Source organism: Lissotriton vulgaris, chromosome 2_1 (assembly GCF_964263255.1).
Source record: "Lissotriton vulgaris chromosome 2_1, aLisVul1.2, whole genome shotgun sequence".
Lineage (NCBI taxonomy): Eukaryota > Metazoa > Chordata > Amphibia > Caudata > Salamandridae > Lissotriton > Lissotriton vulgaris.
The window spans coordinates 298,130,260-298,150,111 of NC_141687.1; positions in this window are offsets into that span (position 1 = coordinate 298,130,260).

Genomic DNA, 19,852 nt, shown 5'->3' on the forward strand with positions numbered 1-19,852 from the left:
TATCTCTCAAATAGGGAGCTATCTTGTCAGGCCGCAACTGGTATGACTCTATCGGCAGACCGTTAGGACCCATGGCTTTACCAGACCGCAGGGAGCGGATCGCAAGAGCTACCTCATCAGCAGTTATTGCACTATCCATTTGCTCTCTATCTGCATCTGAAAGACTCGGCAGAGCAATGTCCTGCAACAATAAGTGGGATTCTTCCTCCGGCCTGTCCAACACGGAGGAGTACAGGGTCTGAAAATGATCTGCAAAGCACGCAACAATCCCCACAGGGTCAGTGACCCGAGCACCACTCACCATCTCAATCTCAGGCACCACACAACTAGCTCTGTCCCTCTTATCCAACCATGCTATCAGTTTACCTGCTTTATCTCCCACATCATATAGACGTCCCTGTTGCTCTCGACTCATGGCCCTAGCCGCGTCCGTAACCAACGCCCTGTATTCCAACTGTTTTAATCATAATACATGCATCTTAGCGCGGGTAATTTCCTGCTCTTGGTCTAGCTCCAGGTCTGCTATCTCAGTCTCGACCTTCACTACATCCTCATCTTTCCGTTTCTTAACACTCACAATCAACGACAGGGCTTGGTCCCTAAGGACTGTTTTAAAAGCCTCCCAAAGCGACACTCCGGATGAAACAGACCCCTCATTTTCTAGAAAATATTGATCAAGTGACTTTATCAAATCATTACGAGTTTTAGGATTCCGGAGATACCAAGGGTCGATCGGGGCTACCCGCCCCTCTGTCCCCGAAGACAATTCAATCCGAACCCATAGAGGAGAGTGATCAGAGATTCCCCGAGCCATATGTTTAACCTCAGTGACAGAGAGCGCCTGTGCAGCAGGTACCAAAACGTAATCGGTGCTCGAGAGGCTACCATGAGCGCCAGAATGGAACGTGTATTGCCGCTGAGCGGGGTGCAACAGTCTCCAGCAATCCACCAGGCCTAGAGTCATGAAGCCAGTTCCGTGCACCCTTGAGGTCCCTAGGTGGGTGTCTATCAGAAACACCAGATACAACCGCATTGAAATCACCACCCAGTAGCAATGACCCCTCGGGGAGAGCGAGGATAACCCGTCCCAAGTCCGCAAAGGTAGTTGACTGCAGGCCAGGGGGGACATAGACGGAGACCAGGGAAAGGGTCCTGCCCTCCCATCGACCTGTAAGAGTGACATAGCGCCCTCTATCATCAAGGACCATTGCATCAAATTCTAGCGGGAAAGAGTTCTTAATAAGGATAAGCACCCCCCGGGAACCAGAGGAGAACCCTGCATGGGCAACCAAGCGATACCCCTTCCTATTCATGGCATAACATGTATTCCCTATCAAGTGAGTCTCCTGAAGAAGGACCACATCCGGGGAGTGACATTTTAATAGTTGCAGCACTACTCCACGTTTTATCCTATCCCTCAACCCATTCACATTCCAGCTCATAAGCCTCAACCCCCTACCCCGATCCCAGAAGAGAAAGAAGATCCAACCCCGAGAAGAAGCCAGCACTTCAATCAGTAAGTCTTGCAATACTGTGCCTTGTAGAAAAATGAGCTTGAATACTAACAAATCAAGGTAATTTTCCTACCATGGCAACTCTTTCCCTTTGGATTAGGTCTGCAATTTCCACTGTTTATCTTCACTTAGGATTTTCTCTTCCTCCTGTAGTCTAGGGGCATTTAACATGGGGAGTTTCTTCATCATAGGCAGCCTTAAAGGGTGCTCTGTTGAAGGACGTTTGTGCAGCAGCCATATTGTCTTCCCCTCATACATTTATCTCAGAATAAGTTGAGGATGGTAAAGGTATTACATGCAGATTTTTTTTCAGTAGTTCTTGCTGTTGTTTTCTGATTACAATAGGTCTCAAAGTTTTTCTTTCCATCGCTATTGATTTGTAGTTCTCTTTTTTTTTCATCAATAGCTTTGGTATATGCTCAAAGGTCAGAACTTTGACTAGGAAGACGGAGGAGGAAGGAAATGACTTGCTAATTTTCATTACTCCAAGTCATAGATGTTCTAGTCACAGTCCTGTTTGATGGGAGTTAGGGGATGAAAAAAACAAAAAACATGAACTGGGTAATAAGAGCGAAGAAAATGAATGAATGAATGAATGAATGAATGAGCAAAGAAAATGAATTCATATCAAATCTATGTTATAAAGTAGTTAGTTTGTTTGTTAAGGTTAGCCTGATATTACAGTATTTTGTTTGGGTTAACCCCACCCTTATAGGTTAGGTGACAGGAGTTTCCTGTCATGTCACCATTTTGGGAGGGGATTTTTTATGTGGGTGAATGCTGTGCCCTGAACACAAAGGGCCTCATTTATGAAAAGTGACGCATCGCTGCGTGAAAGCGGCGATGCATTACTTTTCATTTCGCCCTCCTTGCGACATGCTGGATGCGTCATGTTTACAGTATGATGCATCATGTCACAAGGAGTTACCTATATGTCAGTATTTCTGACGTATCTGTAAGCGCAAAATTACGCATTGCTGGAGGAATCACTGACAAAATATCGACGTTGAAAATATCGACCTACAGGAATATCGATGCAGAAATATCGAAGGCAAGAATATCGACATCCTATCTACAACATGGTAAGTACAAAAATATCGAAAAAAATATAGATGTTAAAAATATCGATGTTAAAAATATCGTTTTTTTCTGTAAAAATATAAATGTAAAATAAAGTAAATAACACTAATAAATAAAATGAACATAGTTAAAAATATCTAATAATGTTTAATATTGATAAATAATACATATATAATAATAATAAATTAAACATATACTGAAAATATATAATATATACGCACTTAACAATAAGGCGTCGATTCCGATCCGGTAAAATGCGCTCCGAATCGTCGTACGGAGCATTTTTTCCCGTACGAATCGTACCCGTAAACGTCCCCGTACGTACGACGAAGTACGATCCGTACCAGGAGCCAAAGTCTGTACGAGTCGTACAGGACTCCGTACGACTCAAATATCCGTACGAGTCTCACTCGGAACCCGCTGTACGTGACATCGCTACGGTTCACGGCTGGTTTTTACGACCCAGCAAGTACGATTCGTGTCAGGTACGCACCGTACGACCCTTTTTTTTACGGGAGCTGGAAACAGCCGTAAACGCATAGTTCGCGCCGAAACAAGTACGGAACGCCCCCCCTGGGGACGCCGCGTACCCCCCATGATCGCCGGGGTACGCGCCGTACCCCTGCGATCATGGGGGGTACGCGCCGTACACCCAGCGTACATGGGGTTTGCACCATACCCCATGTACGGTGGTTGTACGGCGCATACCCCATGTACGCTGGGTGTACGGCGCGTACCCCCCATGATCGCAGGGGTACGGCGCGTACCCCGGCGATCATGGGGGGTACGTGCCGTATGGTGTGTATGTGATTGTGCGCCTTTCCGTACGAATCGCCCTTACCTGACGTGGACCGTACGAATAGCGTCCTGATCACCCGGTCCGGATCGTACTCGCCGGGTCGTACGGTGTGTTTATGAGTCGTACGGAAACGGCTACAAATGCAAATCGTACGGGGGATTTTTTTTACCGGATCGGAATCGAGCCCCAAGTTGTAATAATAATTTTAATACTTTACAAATTAATAAAACATATTATAAAATTATAAATACATTTACAAACATAAAACATAAACGAAAATAAAAAGTAAAGAATTATGTTTAATAAATTAAAAAAATTAAATATACCTTTAATATTTTTAAAATTAATTATATACTACATTATCTAAATTTATTAAAAAAAATTAAATAACTAAATAAATAAAAATACTATTCAAAATCCATAAGTAAATAATGTTGGAAAGCATAGAACTTAAAATTACTATTCCCACTCCAAAGAGCACAATAGTAGAGAAACCGTTGTATAAGCCTAGAGGTAAAAATTACTATTCCCACTCCAGAGAGTGCAACAGTAGGGAAAACACTGGATAGCGTAGGGGTAAAAATTACTATTCCAACTCCAGAGAGTGCAACAGTAGGGAAAGCATTGGCTAGCGTAGGGGTAAAAATTACTATTCCCACTCCAGAAAGTGCAACAGTAGGGAAAGCATTGGCTGGCGTAGGGGTAAAAATTACTATTCCCACTCCAGAGAGTGCAACAGGAGGGAAAGCGTTGGATAACGTAGGGGTAAAATTTACTATTCCCACTCCAGAGAGTGCAACAGTAGGGAAAGCATTGGCTAGCATAGGGGTAAAAATTACTATTCCCACTCCAGAGAGTGCAACAGGAGGGAAAGCGTTGGATAGCGTAGGGGTAAAAATTACTATTCCAACTCCAGAGAGTGCGACAGTAAGGAAAGCGTTGGATAGCGTAGGGGTACAAATTACTATTCCCACTCCAGGGAGTGCAACAGTAGGGTAAACGTTGGATAGCGTAGGGGTAAAAATTACTATTCCAACTCCAGAGAGTGCAACAGTAGGGAAAGCATTGGATAGCGTAGGGGTAAAAATTACTATTACAACTCCAGAGTGCAACAGTAGGGAAATCGTTGGATAGCGTAGTAGTTAAATATAACATACTTATAAATAATTGTTGTAAATAAAATAATAAAAAATTTAATTTTTAAATAACTCTACATAATTTGCAAATACCCATTAATAATTACTAAAAACATAATTACAATTGAATAATTAATTAACAATAAATTAACAATAAATACCAATAAATATTATTTAAGAAATATAAATTACCAAATAATAAATATTGAACACTAAAGTATTTTTCAAAACAAAAAACAAATAATAAAAAATTGATTAACAATTAAAAAATGGTAAACAATTTTTTTGAAATAAAAAATATTTTTAATGAAAAATTATTTACCAATTAATAAAATGAATTTCCAATTACTACAAAGTAATTAACAATTAAAAATATCAATTACCAATTTTAAAAAATGAATTACCAATTAAAACATTTAATTACCAATTAAAAAATGTAATTACCAATTTCAAACCTTAATAACCAATTAAAAAATGTAATTACCAATTAAAGAATGTAATTGCCAATAACAAACCTTAATTACCAATTAAAACAAATAATTATAAATTCAAATAATTAATTATCAATTAATATTTAATTATAAATAAAATAATTATCAATATCAATTAAAAATAAATAACTACTTAATTACAATTAAATTACTTCCCACCCAATTCCCATATAAACCCACAACCCGCTACAGAACTTAAACGCAAAAATGAATTAAAATTAATTTACAATTACTAAAAATTAATAATTAATTTACTATAATTAAATTACTTCCCACCCTATTTCCCTATAAACCCACAACCCGTTCCAGTACTAAAACATTTTTAATATATAAAAAATAGTACACATATAATTTAAAACAAATAAAAAACATATAACACATACAGATAAAATACATAATAAAATACATAAAAACAAACAAATATCGATATTAGTAACATCGAAATTAGTAACAGCGATATAATTGATATAGTTATTACTAACTTCGATATTACTTACATCGATATAAAAAAAATCGATATTACTTACCTTAGGATCGATATTCTGTCCAAGGATATTCTTGACCTCGATATTCTTGACCTTCCATATTTTTAACTCGATATTATTGTTGGTCGATAATTTGGAATCGAAATTTTGACTGTGCACCTTGCTGGAGTTTGTCACAAAAGTGACGCAACTCCAGCAATGGGTCATTTCACATGGGCAAGTCCCATTTCAAATGTGGCTGCGTCAGTCTTATGTCTGCTGTGAGGCAGGGGTAAGATATTGACCCATTCGCGTCCTAGAAGTGGTGCAGTGAAATCTCATGGGGCCTCATTTAGGAGAAGTGACGCATCACTGCGTGAAAGCGGCGATGCGTCACTTGTCAGTGCACCCTCCATGTGACATGATGGATGCGTCATATTTACTGTATGACGCATCATGTCGCAAGGAGTTACAGATACGTCAGTATTCATGAAGTATCTGTAGGCGCAAAAGTGACGCATTGCTGGAGTGTGTCATCAAAGTGACGCAACTCCAGCAATGTGTCCTTTCACATGGGTCAAACCCCATATGAAAAGGTCTGCATCAGTCTTACACCTGCTGTGAGGCAGGCGTAAGATAATGACGCATTTGCGTGCTAGAAGTGGTGCAGTGAAATCTCATACATTTCACTGCGTCACTTCTACAAGGCTTACTTGCGACAGAACACCCACCCTGCATACATTATACCTGGCGCAGGTATGATGTGGCGCAGGGGTTTACAAAGTGACGCAGCTTCCTAGATGCGTCACTTTGTAAACATGACGCAACATGGTAAATTTTTTAAGCCACTGGTGCGTCACAAAAAGTGACGCACCAGCAACGCAAAAGGATTCATAAATGAGCCCCATAGATTTCACTGCATCACTTATGCAAGGCTTACTTGCGTCGGAACGCCCACCCTGCATACATTATATCTGGCGCAGGTATAATGTGGCGCAGGTGTTTACAAAGTGGCGCATCTACCTAGATGTGTCACTTTGTAAATATGACTCAACATGGCACAATTTGTGCGCCGCTGGTGCGTCACGTGAAGTGATGCACCAAAAGTACAAAAGTGACGCAAGGGCTCATAAATAAGCTCCAAAGTGCTCAAAGGTCAAGACTGTGACAAGTAAGTCTATGAAGATTAACAGTAAGTAACCTAGGGCCAGATGTAAGCAATTCTGAAATACCGGGTCCTTAATAGCGAATTTTACTGATTCGCTATTAAGAACTCGGTATTCCAGATGTATGTAAAAAATCGGTAAAAATTACTGATTCGGTAATAATCAGTAAAAATGTGCGATTCGGAATGAATCGGTAAAAATAATTACCGATTCCCCATTACCGAATTGGTATCACCGATTCCTTAATACCGATTCGGTAATTAGCGAATTGGTAATTTAAAAAATCGGTAATTGTCGAATCAGCCAATCCCGTGCTCCCTCGTTACCTCACAACCAGGAAGTGGCCACACCCATGCAGCTGCACTGATCCTGAAGCTGTTTGAGAGGCAGGGAGCACAGTAAACAAGCCAGGATCAACCCTTCCAGCTTTTTCTGACAACACTGAGCAAATATGGCCAACCCGTAGAGGGAGAAGGAGGTAAACATGGGCGGAAAATCCGTTACGCTTGCGGATTTTGCGGATTTTCGGTAAATTCGCAATCCGAACTTACACAAAACCCTCGCGAACTGGCAGAAATCCTTGCAAACTGGCAGAAATCCTTGCGAACACAAAAAAGCATTCAGCAGGTTCAAAAGTTCAAACTCATCATTAGTAACCATTCCCTGTAGTGCTTCCTGACAAGGGCCCTTCCAGAGTTCAGTTGCTAGTTGCAACAATTATATGACCCTGCTCTGACCCTCACAGCAGGCTCATAGGATAGCTACAAGTAGGCCACAAAGGTCCTGGAAAAAAAATTTGCACTGCAACAGAAAGCAAATTACAGATAAGGAAGCAGGTGCCAGACTGGAATTTTAAAACAGTGACACATTAATAAATCAACCCCAAATTAATTCATGTCAGTTGAAGCAGGCAGGTGTGCTTTCTTTTCCCCCCCATAATCTACAGTGATGATGAACCAGAGGGTGGCATTGATGCAACAGAGGAAGGCATGGGTAAAACAGAGGGTGGCAGGGGTGAAACAGAGGGTTCTGGGAACCTGTGATGAGGAACCAGACGTAGAAACAACATAATAATGCCCGTTGCGAGCCGACATGTAAGTTCGCAATTGCGAACTGGTACAAAACCCTTGCGAACTGGCAGAAATCCTTGCGAACTGGCAGAAATCCTTGCAAACACAAAAAAAGCATTCAGCAGGTTCAAAAGTTCAAACTCATCATTAGTATCCATTCCCTGTAGTGCTTCCTGACAAGGGCCCCTCCAGAGTTCAGTTGCTAGTTGCAACAATTATATGACCCTGCTCTGACCCTGACAGCAGGCTCATAGAATAGCTACAAGTAGGCCACAAAGGTCCTGGAAAAAAAAATTACACTGCAACAGAAAGCAAATTACAGATAAGGAAGCAGGTGCCAGACTGGAATTTTAAAACAGTGACACATTAATAAATCAACCACAAATTAATTCATGTCAGTTGAAGCAGGCAGGTGTGCTTGCTTTTCCCCCCCATAATCTACAGTGATGATGAACCAGAGGGTGGCATCGATGCACCAGAGGATGGCATGGGTAAAACAGAGGGTGGCAGGGGTGAAACAGAGGGTTCTGGGAACCTGTGATGATGAACCAGACGTAGAAAGAACATAATCGTGACCGTTGCGAGCCGACATGTAAATTCGCAGTTGTGAACTGGTACAAAACCCTCCCGAACTGGCAGAAATCCTTGCGAACTGGCAGAAATCCTTGCGAACACAAAAAAAATCCGCAAATTCGCGAGAATTCGCCGATTTTGCAGATTGCGAGTTCGCAAATTCACAAAATTCGCGAACGCCAGATTCGCAAAATTCGCCCATACTTAGAAGGAGGCAGCTGAACGCAAAAGAAATCATAAATTTAGTGAGAGGGAGATGGAGTTCCTTATTGAGGAAGTCACAAAGGACACAGTCTCTGCACATGCCTGAATGCCAGAAGAGGCAGATATCGCTGGTCATCCAAGAAAAGATCAATGCCATTGGATTAACCCAGCGCTTCATTGAAGAACTCAAAAAATGCTGGTATGAACTGAGGAAGTGTGCAAAGGAGAGGCTGGCAGAGATAAAGACACAAGCAAACCTGACAGGTGGAGGGAGAAACACAGCACCTGCACCAACTGCCTGGATCTCCTGGTCGAGTCTACCCTCCAGCCAGAGAGTGTGAGAGGGATTGAGGATGCAGACAGCTCAGCCAGAGCTGCCAACAAACAAGGTAAGATGGATGCACTGCATGCTGTGCCCCCCACTCCCTAACCCCAATCCCCTAAGAGGCATTGTGAATCCCACTCCAGTACATTTACTAAAACCCGGCAATGCGTTATGGGAGATGTAGTCAGAAGTAACACATGTAAGTACATTCAGTCCACTGAACCCAAAGGCATGTGACACACATTAGCAATTAGCAAGCAGAGGACAGTCAGTTTGATTGGCATGCATAAAATGTATTATTACGCAAATGCTGCCAGATAAAAGAGCAAATGTACATTCTTTCTCCACAGGCGAGCTATGGCCCAGGGCTGCAGAGGGGCGCACAGGAAAGGCACCCAGGAGAGAGAGGACACAGGAAGAAGAGGTCCTGTCGCCTGCAGGGCACACCACCCCACCACCACCACCTCCATCACCACCACCACCACCATCACCACCACCACCATTATCACCAGCATCACCACCGCCACCATCAACGCCACCAGCACCGAGAGCCAGGAGGCATTTAGTGGCCAGCCTGCAGTAGATGGAGGTGTCCGAGGAGGACAGCATGGGAGGCTAGCAGTCCACGGTGGCTGAGGATGCCAATGGTGCAGGCTCACAGTCCTCCACCGAGCGCCCCCACACAGGTGCCAGACACCGCAGGGCAAGGGCAGCCAGTCCAGCTTCACAAGGCGAGGATCAGAGTGTGTTTGCTGGTCTTGAGGGGAACATGCTCAAGGTGCAGCGCCTGCAAGGCAAAGCAATAAGGTCTGTCCAGTGGCAGATGATACAAATGAATGGGCACATGCTGCGAATCGAGAAGGGCATCAGTAGCATGAACAACACTGTGGCTGAGGGCATAAAGGACATGTCCGAGGCATTGAGACGGCTGTGCAGAAAATTGGATGAGGACTGTTTGGCCAGGTGCAGGGAGAGGCAAAAACTTGACAACTACACCAAGGCGGTGAACCGCCTCTCCACTGCCACCTCTCTGCTATGCAGGCGTTCGGTGGCCCTGCAGGAGGAGATGGCCCACTGCAGCCGTGATATGGCAAGGGGGCTGGTCACAGTGACCAGTGCACTAGAAGTGCTACAGACAAACCAGGTTGCCACTACAGATGATGGGGGGATAGTGAAGAGGCTAATAGCCACAGTAGCATCACGCCCTCTATAACGGAGTTCAAGGCGCAGCGAACGTCACAGCGCATGGGCGCAGGAAGTAATGCCAGCCTTCACATGGTTTACCGAAAGGGGTGATGTAACCCTTTTTGGTTTTGTGATCTGCATTCAAATTTGGCCTGGCATGTAAAGCCCTTCATGTTGTGGTGGTGTGCTATGACAATTAAATAGCGTCACTCACTTACAGTAACTGGCTGTGTCTCCTTACTTCCTCAGAAATAGTTGTGTGTTATCTCTGCCCGTCTTTGTCTCCCATCTGGTGCTGCTGCCACAACTGCTGCGCTGTGCTCTGGCTGTCGACAGTCCTCATTCTCTTCCTCAGAGTCAGTTAGTTCCACTGCTGTTCCTTTCTTTGTGGCAAGGTTATGCAGCATGGCACATGTTGCTATTATTTTGCAGCAGATGATAGGGCGGTACTGACGTGCACCTCCACTTTTGTGGAAGCTCGAAACCTGCTTTTCAAGAGTCAGAAGGTGCGCTCCAGAATGTTGTGCGTGCTTTTATGTGCCACATTGTATCTCCTCTCACTTGGTGCTGATGGGTGGAGGTATAGAGTCAGGCATATGCATTGTCACCTAAGTGAGAAAGGAAGTGCAATTAACATGAGTCACCAACACATACATCCAAGGTATACATCAGAGTGTGTCACATTGATTTACCTAACAGGTATCCTTCTCCAAATTCCCCCCAGCCAGATGTGTGTAGATCCCACGGTTCCTGAATATGTAGGAGTCATGCGCACTCCCTAAAAATGTTGCCACAATGTCAGTGATGATGTGGTCCGCATCGCATATCACCTGCACATTGATTGAATGCGTAGATTTGCGGTTCTGGTATATATACTCTGTAGCTGCAGGTGGGCAGATTAGTATGTGTGTCCCATCAATGCACCCTATTACATGTCGGAACTGTGCCTATTGGTAAAAATCCAGTCAACTCTGTGGCACACCACCTGCTACAGCTATCACCCCCTGGTAACTTCCTGATGCAAGTAGGTGCAGGCTACAGAGCACCTGAACATGTGTTGGTATTGTGTACGCCCTTGGTGTCTTATTCTCCAGGAGTGGGTGCAGGTCCCATATCAGGTCTAGGATGGTTTGGGGGTGTAGCCTGTACCTCTCATGGATTTCAGCCTCAGTCAGTTGGAAGAGTGTAATGCACAGTCTGTACACGCGCTCCTCCCGTCTCCAGATCTTCAGTCCTGCTGCTTGCAAACGTAGCTGCCTTTCAATGACGTAGAGGGCCGCCATTGTGTTCACACTGTTGCATTTTGGGGCTGTTTAAATGCAGTGCACCTGATTACCACCTGCTTTGAGCCAGTGGTAAATAGTGACTCCTAAATACCGAAAATTCGAAAATTCGGTATTACTGATTTTTGGTACATTGGATTTGCGATTATTTAAGGATTTCCTTTTTACCCATTCGGTATTTAGGGGTTTTGGTGTCTGCTAATCACAAATTAAGGAATCGGTAACTGGTTTCCCTTATTTTTACCAATTCCTTATTTGCGATGGCGTTCGGTGTTTCCTACACTGCACATGGCTAAATACCGGTCGGTAACGCTGAAATTCTGTAAATTTTGGCGTTACCGACCGGTATTTAGCCACCTACATCTGGCCCCTAGTCATTTATTACCTCTCGTTCTTACTCTGCTTGAATTCATTACCAATGACGCAGCCTTGAATTTCGAGGCACCAATCCTAATATTTTATCACAAACAAAAGCTCCTCCCGCACTCTGGGGCAGATTTACAAGGCTTGGCGCATCTCTGCAAATCAGCAGGAATGAGCCAGAAAACTTGCAACATGCAAAACTACCCGTGCTCCACCACTGATGCATTGAATGTACAATGCGGTGCGCCATTGCACACGGATGGGCTGATGCATGTTGCATCCCGTGGCGTAAGGACGGCGCATTGCTGGAGTCATGTTGCAAGCGCGGCGCGGCTCCAGCAATGCTCAGGGGTGCCTTATGCCTAACATGCGGCGTCACTCCTTACGCCTGCTTCAAGCAGGCGCAGGGTTTTGACTCAGCATGGCCGTACTAAGTGACTCAGTGAAATCTTGTTGATTTCACTGCGTCACTTTTACGTGGCGTTCCTGTGACGGAATACCCACCTCGCGCCAGAACGCCAACATGAAACCTGACGCAGGTTTAATGTGGCGCAGGGCTTTACAAGGTGATGCAACTCCCTAGATGTGTCACATTGTAAATCCGTTGCAGCATGGCGCTAGCTTTACGCCGCCGCTGCGTCACAGAAGTGAGGCAACGGCGGCACAAAAGTGGAGCACGGGTTTGTCAATCTGCCCCTTCCTGTTTTTCTTTTCCCTCCCAGGCTGCGGGGCTTTCTTTGAGCTTGTGGAGCACCGCTGCACACCACAAGTGAGTTTGACTGTCGATACTGGCAGTTGCTGAGGCCGCCGTGACAGGGTCTGGCTGACCCTCAAGTGGCTGGAGCTGCGCTTCCAGGGCAGGGTGCAGCAGCATCTCACTATAGCAGCACATTATGGCAAAAGGAGAAAGCTGTCTTGCTATCAGGGCAGGCATTATATGGGTGAGTCGCCCTTTAAGGTATCATGCTCCTACATGTTTTTCTGTTGTTCTGTTGACTGTACTTAAAAGATAGCGATTGGTGGATATAGCCTCATGATTTATTGGTCAGTTTTGCTGGCGGGATCACTTCACTGAAGATTGCCTGTGTATCTTTGTTATTTGCTGGCTAACCATGGAGGATAAAATGCCACCGAAGAGAAAGCGCATTTGTTTTTGTTTTTCTCCATTGATGATGAAAGTCCAGTTCTAGCCAAAAGGTCTGAATTGGAGGACCATTGCAGGAACAAGCCACCTCTGATAATAGCTGCGGAGATCCAGGAAATGATAGAGGTGGCGTTGGCTGATAAACGTAAAAAAGAGAACCAAGTAATCAAGTGGATCTTAGACTTTTAATTTGGCTCTCCCCATGATTCCTCCCCTCTGACATCATCCGGCAAATATCTCAGGAAAGAGGGCATGCTGGTCACGTTCTATCTCACATCATAAACAATGTGGGATTTCCTCCTTTCCAGTTTGATGGCGATGGAGAAAGCTTGGAGCATATTATCAAGGGGGTTTATCTCCGCTTTTTTGGCTTTAAAAGCCAAGAAAGCGGAGATAAAATTACCTCCCTATTACCTAGCTGTCGCTAACACCAGTTAGCGACAGCTAGTAGGAGATAGCGACCATCTTGGGCCCCGCTTTGCATGTCAGTGATATTTATCACTAATGACATGCAAAGTGGGCGTGCCAAGATGTTAGCGACTGGAAACAGTCGCTAACATCGCTATCTCCTATTACCAACTTTTGGAGATATTCGCGCTAAGGTGAATATCTCCAAAAGCTAACACCTGCCCTGAGCAGTTCTTAGCCATGTTATCCAATGGTAGGTGGATAACATGGCTAAGAGCATTAGCTCGGTAATGCATGAATATCGCTGACTATTCAGCGATATTCATGCATTTCGGCCGATTTTTATCGCTTAGGAGATATACCTTGATAATAGCAAGGTTCCTAAGCGATAAAAATCGCCGCAGCTCTGCGATACAAAAATCGCTGCTACACCAACATAGCGATAATTATCGCTAGTTGTTGGTAATATGCCCCCTTATTCGTACAATATGTTAAGCTGCCTACACTTTTAATTCCATTTCATGGGAAAATAAATGATTTGGCTCTGGGTGAATGGAAGGAAATATATTGAGCATCATCAGTTCCTAGATTTCTCCAAAAGCTGTATATGTTTGAGTAGGAAGATTTGTTCTTTCCACACAACTTCAAAGTGAATACTATCCTTGCCTCATTAATTGGTAGAACATTGATAAATCCGAAGGATTGTGATCCGGCAGATTCATCAGATAAGGTGGATTCCAGTCTGAGAAAGGCATGTTCATTAGAAACAGACTATTCTGGTGGTAATGGAACAACAAGCTAAACTTCTAGTGGACATCTCATCAGGAGTGATCAGAGTGATGGCAGTGGCCACCGGTTCTCTAATCTCTGCTAAGACGAACTGCTGGATGAGGGAAGGGAAAGTAGAGGCAGCGTAAAGGACAGTGCTGCTAAAGCTCTTTAATGGTTGATTGTTGTTTGATGAACAATTAGATACTGTGCTCACCACAGCATTCAAGGATCATAAACATTCCTTACCTTATAAAGGCAGTTTGTCAGGCTCTCAAAGATTTTGGGGTTATGTCTCTAAGGGCAGGTCGATAGGCACTCAGGGATTTCAGGGTTATGACTCTATGTCTTCCCCCAGAAAGGACGCCAAATTCTGTTCTTTCAGGAGAGGAAAGTATCAACTGGAAAGTCCTCACCCAAGAGAGATGTCTGAAAGCAGACCAAGTCAGCTGAGAGAAAATCCTGACAATAGAGGTCCTGATGCCATGCGGAGGAAGAATTCAGGAATATCTTCAAGTCTGGAAGTGGGAAGTGTTGGATCTTTGGTCTTGAGGGTGCTCAAGAATGGCTATGATTCAGACCTTTTTGAGTCTCATCCATACACAGTTGCTAAGAGACAGGACCAAATAGGAAGCTCTCCTGGCAGAAATTCCGACATTATTGGACAAGAGAGCAATCATTTGAGTTCCATGTTTAGAGCAAAGAAGGGGTGCAAACTCAATCCTTTATCTAGTGCAGAAGGCTTCGGGTTCCTTCAGGCTGGGGTTCTGAACTTGAAGTGGGTGAACTCCTGGGTAAGGACAATTCATTTCTGAAAGGTCACCCTTCAACAAATAATTCTGATGTTAAATATCCAGGATTTTCTAACTTCTGTGAGGCTTATTTATGAGCCCTTGCGTCACTTTTTGTGATGCACCAGCCGGGTAAAAAATGAGCCACGTTGCATAATATTTACAAAGTGACGCATCTAGGTAGATGCGTCACTTTGTAAACCCCTGCTCCACATTATACCTGCGCCAGGTATAATGTATGCAGGGTGGGCGTTCTGGCGCAAGTAAGCCATGTCGAAATGACGCAGTGAAATCTATGAGATGTCACTGTGTCACTTCTAGGATGCAAATGCATCAATATCTTACGCCTGCCTCACAGCAGGCGTAAGACTGACGCAGGCACATTTGAATTGGGACTTGCCCATGTGAAATGACCCATTGATGGAGTTGCGTCACTTTCGTGACCCACTCCAGCAATGCATCATTTTTGCGCCTACAGATACGTCAGAAATACTGACGTATCTGTAACTCCTTGCGACATGATGCGTCCTACTGTAAATATGATGCATCATTGGTGTAGCAAGGAGGGCGCAATGAAAAGTGATGCATTGCTGTTTTCACACAGCGATGCGTCACTTTTCATAAATGAGGCCCTGTATATTTAAAGGACACACATTTTCACATTCATATCCATGAAATTCAGCAATTATTTTTTAGATTTTCTGTGGGAAAGTGCCATTATCAGTTCAGTGTGCTGCCTTTCGGTTTAAAGTATTTTCCAAGGATGTTTACGCAAATGATGTCTTCTCTGGTATCCCTGCTCTATCTAGAGGAGATATTGCCATACTTGGACGACTGTCTGTTCTAAACAGCGTGTTAGTGCCTTGCCTCACACACACACAGGGTGCTGCAGAAGCACATCTTCTTTATAAAATGGACACAATCAAATATAACTTTGTCCCAGGATCCTTGTTTCATAGGGATGAGTCTCCTCAATGATTGTGAGAAAGTGAATCTGCCGGAAAAAGTGTGCAAAAGATTCACTTCCAAATCAAGGATCTAATGCCAGAAGGCACCAGGAGTGTTTTCATGGCTGCAGGTCCAGGGATATCCAGTGGCTTAGTCTTCTTAGTCACCTTGGCAAGATTCCAACTCAGCAAACTATTGACATAGATACTGACATACTGGTCTACTGCTTCACAAGCCTATGCAGTGAGGACTACATTGAACCATAAAGTGAAGGATATGTGTTAGTGGCTACAAGCAGAGAATCTCCTAAAGGGCTTCTTAGTAGCTTCCCCTTGTCTGGCAATCATCACAATGGACGCCAGTCTAATAGGAAGAAGAGCATGGTTGAGAGCTCGTCAGCTTTATGGATTGTTGGGCCATATTATCAAGAAAGGGCAATACATTATCGCCGCTTTTATCGGCAGGAAACTGCTGCTAAAGCGGCGATAATGGGCTTGATAATAGGCCCATGTGAATTCCCATAGAAGCCCAGGTCAACACCAGAACCTGGGCTTCTATGGGAATTCACAAGGGCATATTATCAAGCCCATTATTGACGCTTTAGTGGCAGTTTCCTGCCGATAAAAGCGGCGATAATGTATCGCCCTTTCTTGATAACATGGCCCTTTGCCCCTACTGCAGAATCAGAGAACTTCCAATTTTTGGGAGTTAGAAGGTTTTCGACTGGCTCTAAAGTCTTTGCTTTCTCAGATCAGAGGGAATTTCTTGTTGTCAAGATGAACAACATGACTGACAAGGCCTATGTCAGCATGCAGTGGGGTAGGACATCTTGCTACGTAGCCAGGGTATCAGATGGAAACTTTTTCTGGGCATAGAAGAGGACTGTGTCAGCACTGTAGCAAACAACTTGAGCCGATAGACCCTATCATTGGTGGACTTCTCCATTCATCCAAGGGTGTTCAAATGTATAGTTCATCGATTAAGTAATTTGGTAAAATAATGATTTGCTTCTCAGATGAACGCAAAGGTCCAGACATGTTTTTTGTTCAAGAAGACGAGAGGAAAAGGCTTGTGCCATTAATGCCTCCAGGTCTCCAGCATGTGTCTCCTCCTTTTCCCTTCATTTGTGCATTACTACTGAGAGTGAAAAAAAAGAAAGCTGATGCCATGCTGATAGCCACAGCATGACCATGATCCAACCGGTTTCCTCTTAGACAACTTTAAAGAAATAGAGACTTCCAGCGATTACATCTCCTCTTCTCTTCCCAGCATTGAGACAGGAGTCTCTGGGAAAATTCAGGTTGACGGCCTAGAAATTGAGAGGAGGAGTTTGAGAAACAGGTGTCTGGCAGAAGACTTAGCCGCTACCCTACAGGCGCTCAGAGAGTACTCTACACTTAATTTTTATGTAATGACTTTGCTACTTCTTAGTATGTGGTGCGGTAAGAGTGGCTTGGATCTTTCTATTGTGTATTTGTCAAAATTATGAAATTTCTACAGGATGGCTCAAAGTTGGATTTGAGAGCACCCACTTTAAAAATTCAATCGGCTGCCGGTGGCGAGTGCATCTCGCTCCATGCGGATGATATTTTTCTATACCCAGCTAGGCCCTACTACTCTATGGCACGGGTACTCCATATCTTTGAGCTTTTTGGCAGCTACTCGGGCTACAAAATCAACTGGGCAAAATCAGTTGTGTTCCCATGCTCGACCCCCCTCCAAGGATGGCAACCAACAGTGCAGCCCCAGAAGCAACGGAAGGGTTTAAATATCTAGGCATATACATCGTCAGAGACCCAGCAGTATTTGTGCAGAGAAACATGGGGCCTCATTTATGAGGCTGTGCTCCACTTTTACACCGCCGGTGCGTCACCTTTTGTGACGCAGTAGTGGCATAAAAAATGCGCCTCATTGCGCCATATTTACAAAGTGACGCATCTAGGTAGATGCGTCACTTTGTAAACCCCTGCGCCACATTATACCTGCGCCAGGTATCATGTATGTAAGAGGGGAGTATTGACGCAAGGAAGGGTCGTAGAAGTGACGCAGTGAAATCTATGAGATTATAAAGATTTCACTGCATCACTTTTAGGACGCTGTTGCGTCAAAATCTTGCGCCTGCCTCACAGCAGGCGTAAGACTGACGCAGGCCCTTTCACGGACTCATTGCTGGAGTTGCGTCACTTTTGTGACACACTCCAGCAATGCGTCACTTTTGCGCTTACAGATACGTCAGAAATACTGACGTATCTGTAACTCCTTGCGACATGATGCGTCATACATTAAATATGATGCATCAGGAATGTCTCAAGGAGTGCGCACTGAGAAGTGACGCATCGCTGCTTTCACGCAGCAGTGTGTCATTTCTCATAAATGAGGCCCATAGAACCCCAGATGGAGCACCTAAGTGCTGATGTACATCACTGGTGTTCCCTCCTGTTGCCATTAATGCGCAGAGTGGCCTCCTTTATGTCTTACAGAATATCCCGTATCGAGTTTAATAAAAAATATCCTCCGAAGTCAGACAGCTACTATGGCAAGGTGGCTCACCTAGGTTAGCGCTTACCAAACTGCACCGTAGGGTATACAATGGTGGTTTGGCGGTTCCAGACCTCAGGCTTTATGACCGGGACTCACAGCTCATGATCATGAATGACTGGGCATATGCCTACCCAGATGAACCAGCATATCGGGTGGACAGAACCAGCATGCGGCGGGTCATTATGCCTCACTCCTCTACTCAGGAAGGAGGCAGCTGCAGTGCCCTCCCCACACAGGCGTAGTGGTGAAATGCTGGAGGGAGGCAAATAAATTGCTGGGGTGGGTGGGAAAATTGACTAGCCAAACTCCATTGTGGGAAGGTGACCTCTTGAAGGAGGTGGCAACATTAACAGGCTTCGGGAAGTGAAAACATATAGGGAGAGAGAGAGAGAGAGAGAGAAGAACTCTGTTTATTTAGACCTTAGCCTTTAAACAATCGGGTAAAATTCAAAGCCCTATACAAAGTCAGCTAAAAACAGAGAATACAAAACTTTTTAAAATCTAACCATTCCTTCTATATACTCCGCCTTGTTACTTCTATTCGACATTTGATTTCATTACTGAGAGTCATTAAAATCTTTAAAAGTATAAACACTTATGTACATTCTAAAACAGAAAATCAAGTCTTTATCCATTTGCGGTACAATATTGAATCCGTTTGAATTTGCGCCACCCCTGATTTATCCTTCCGGTATTGATAGATATAGATTACAGGAGTAGTTTACTATCCTTACTTGAGCTTTTCCCTAGCCAGTGCATTCACTCCTTTCAAATAATACCCAAGAGCAATTGCTATTTCTAGATGTTCCATTCTTAATAATAAATCGATCGCTTGTGCTCTTGCTCTAATGTCATACTTTAGAAATATGGGTCGCTAAAACTGTTTCCTCGTTTCTATACTCATAAAACAATCCAGTAATATGTGCACTATTCCGCACTTAGTCCCTAGCCCATATTTACATATACCATCAGGGTACATCATTTCATTCATCACTCTCCCCTCCATTCACCAGGGGATAATGCCAATTCTCATTTTTAAGATGTCCCACCTAAATCCATGGTATGGCAAGGCTTCCAGGTAAGGGTACCCCACGTCGGCTTCCCATACCTCTATCATGTTATGGACTGATTTTTTATTACTTACATATATTAGGTCTTGTGTTCTAGAAAGTTCCCTTCCCTGTGCTCTTAGAGAGCTTTTTGTAAAATTAACCTCTAAGGAATTTTGGGTTACCCCCACCTTTAGGCAGCACATTATCTCCTTTATTTTCTTTTTTGCCTCAGTTGCCCATCTTAGGCTACTTTGTCAGATCTCCTCACTACACCAATGTGAGACCTTTTGGTCTTCCCCCTGAGATTGGCATTTCCAGAATCTGGCCACTAGTATTTTAGCCTGGGTATTCCACCCTATCATTCCTATTTCAAATCTAATCGCCTGCACCATTGCCGACTTCGGTAGGGACAGAACAATAGGCCCAGATATTTATATTATTTTACTATTTCTAGTTTGGTTTTTATTAACAAAAGCTCTTTGACCCTTTCCCGAAGCACATGACCTTTGTTTTTTCCATGTTTACGGTTAACAGTTTATTCTTGCAG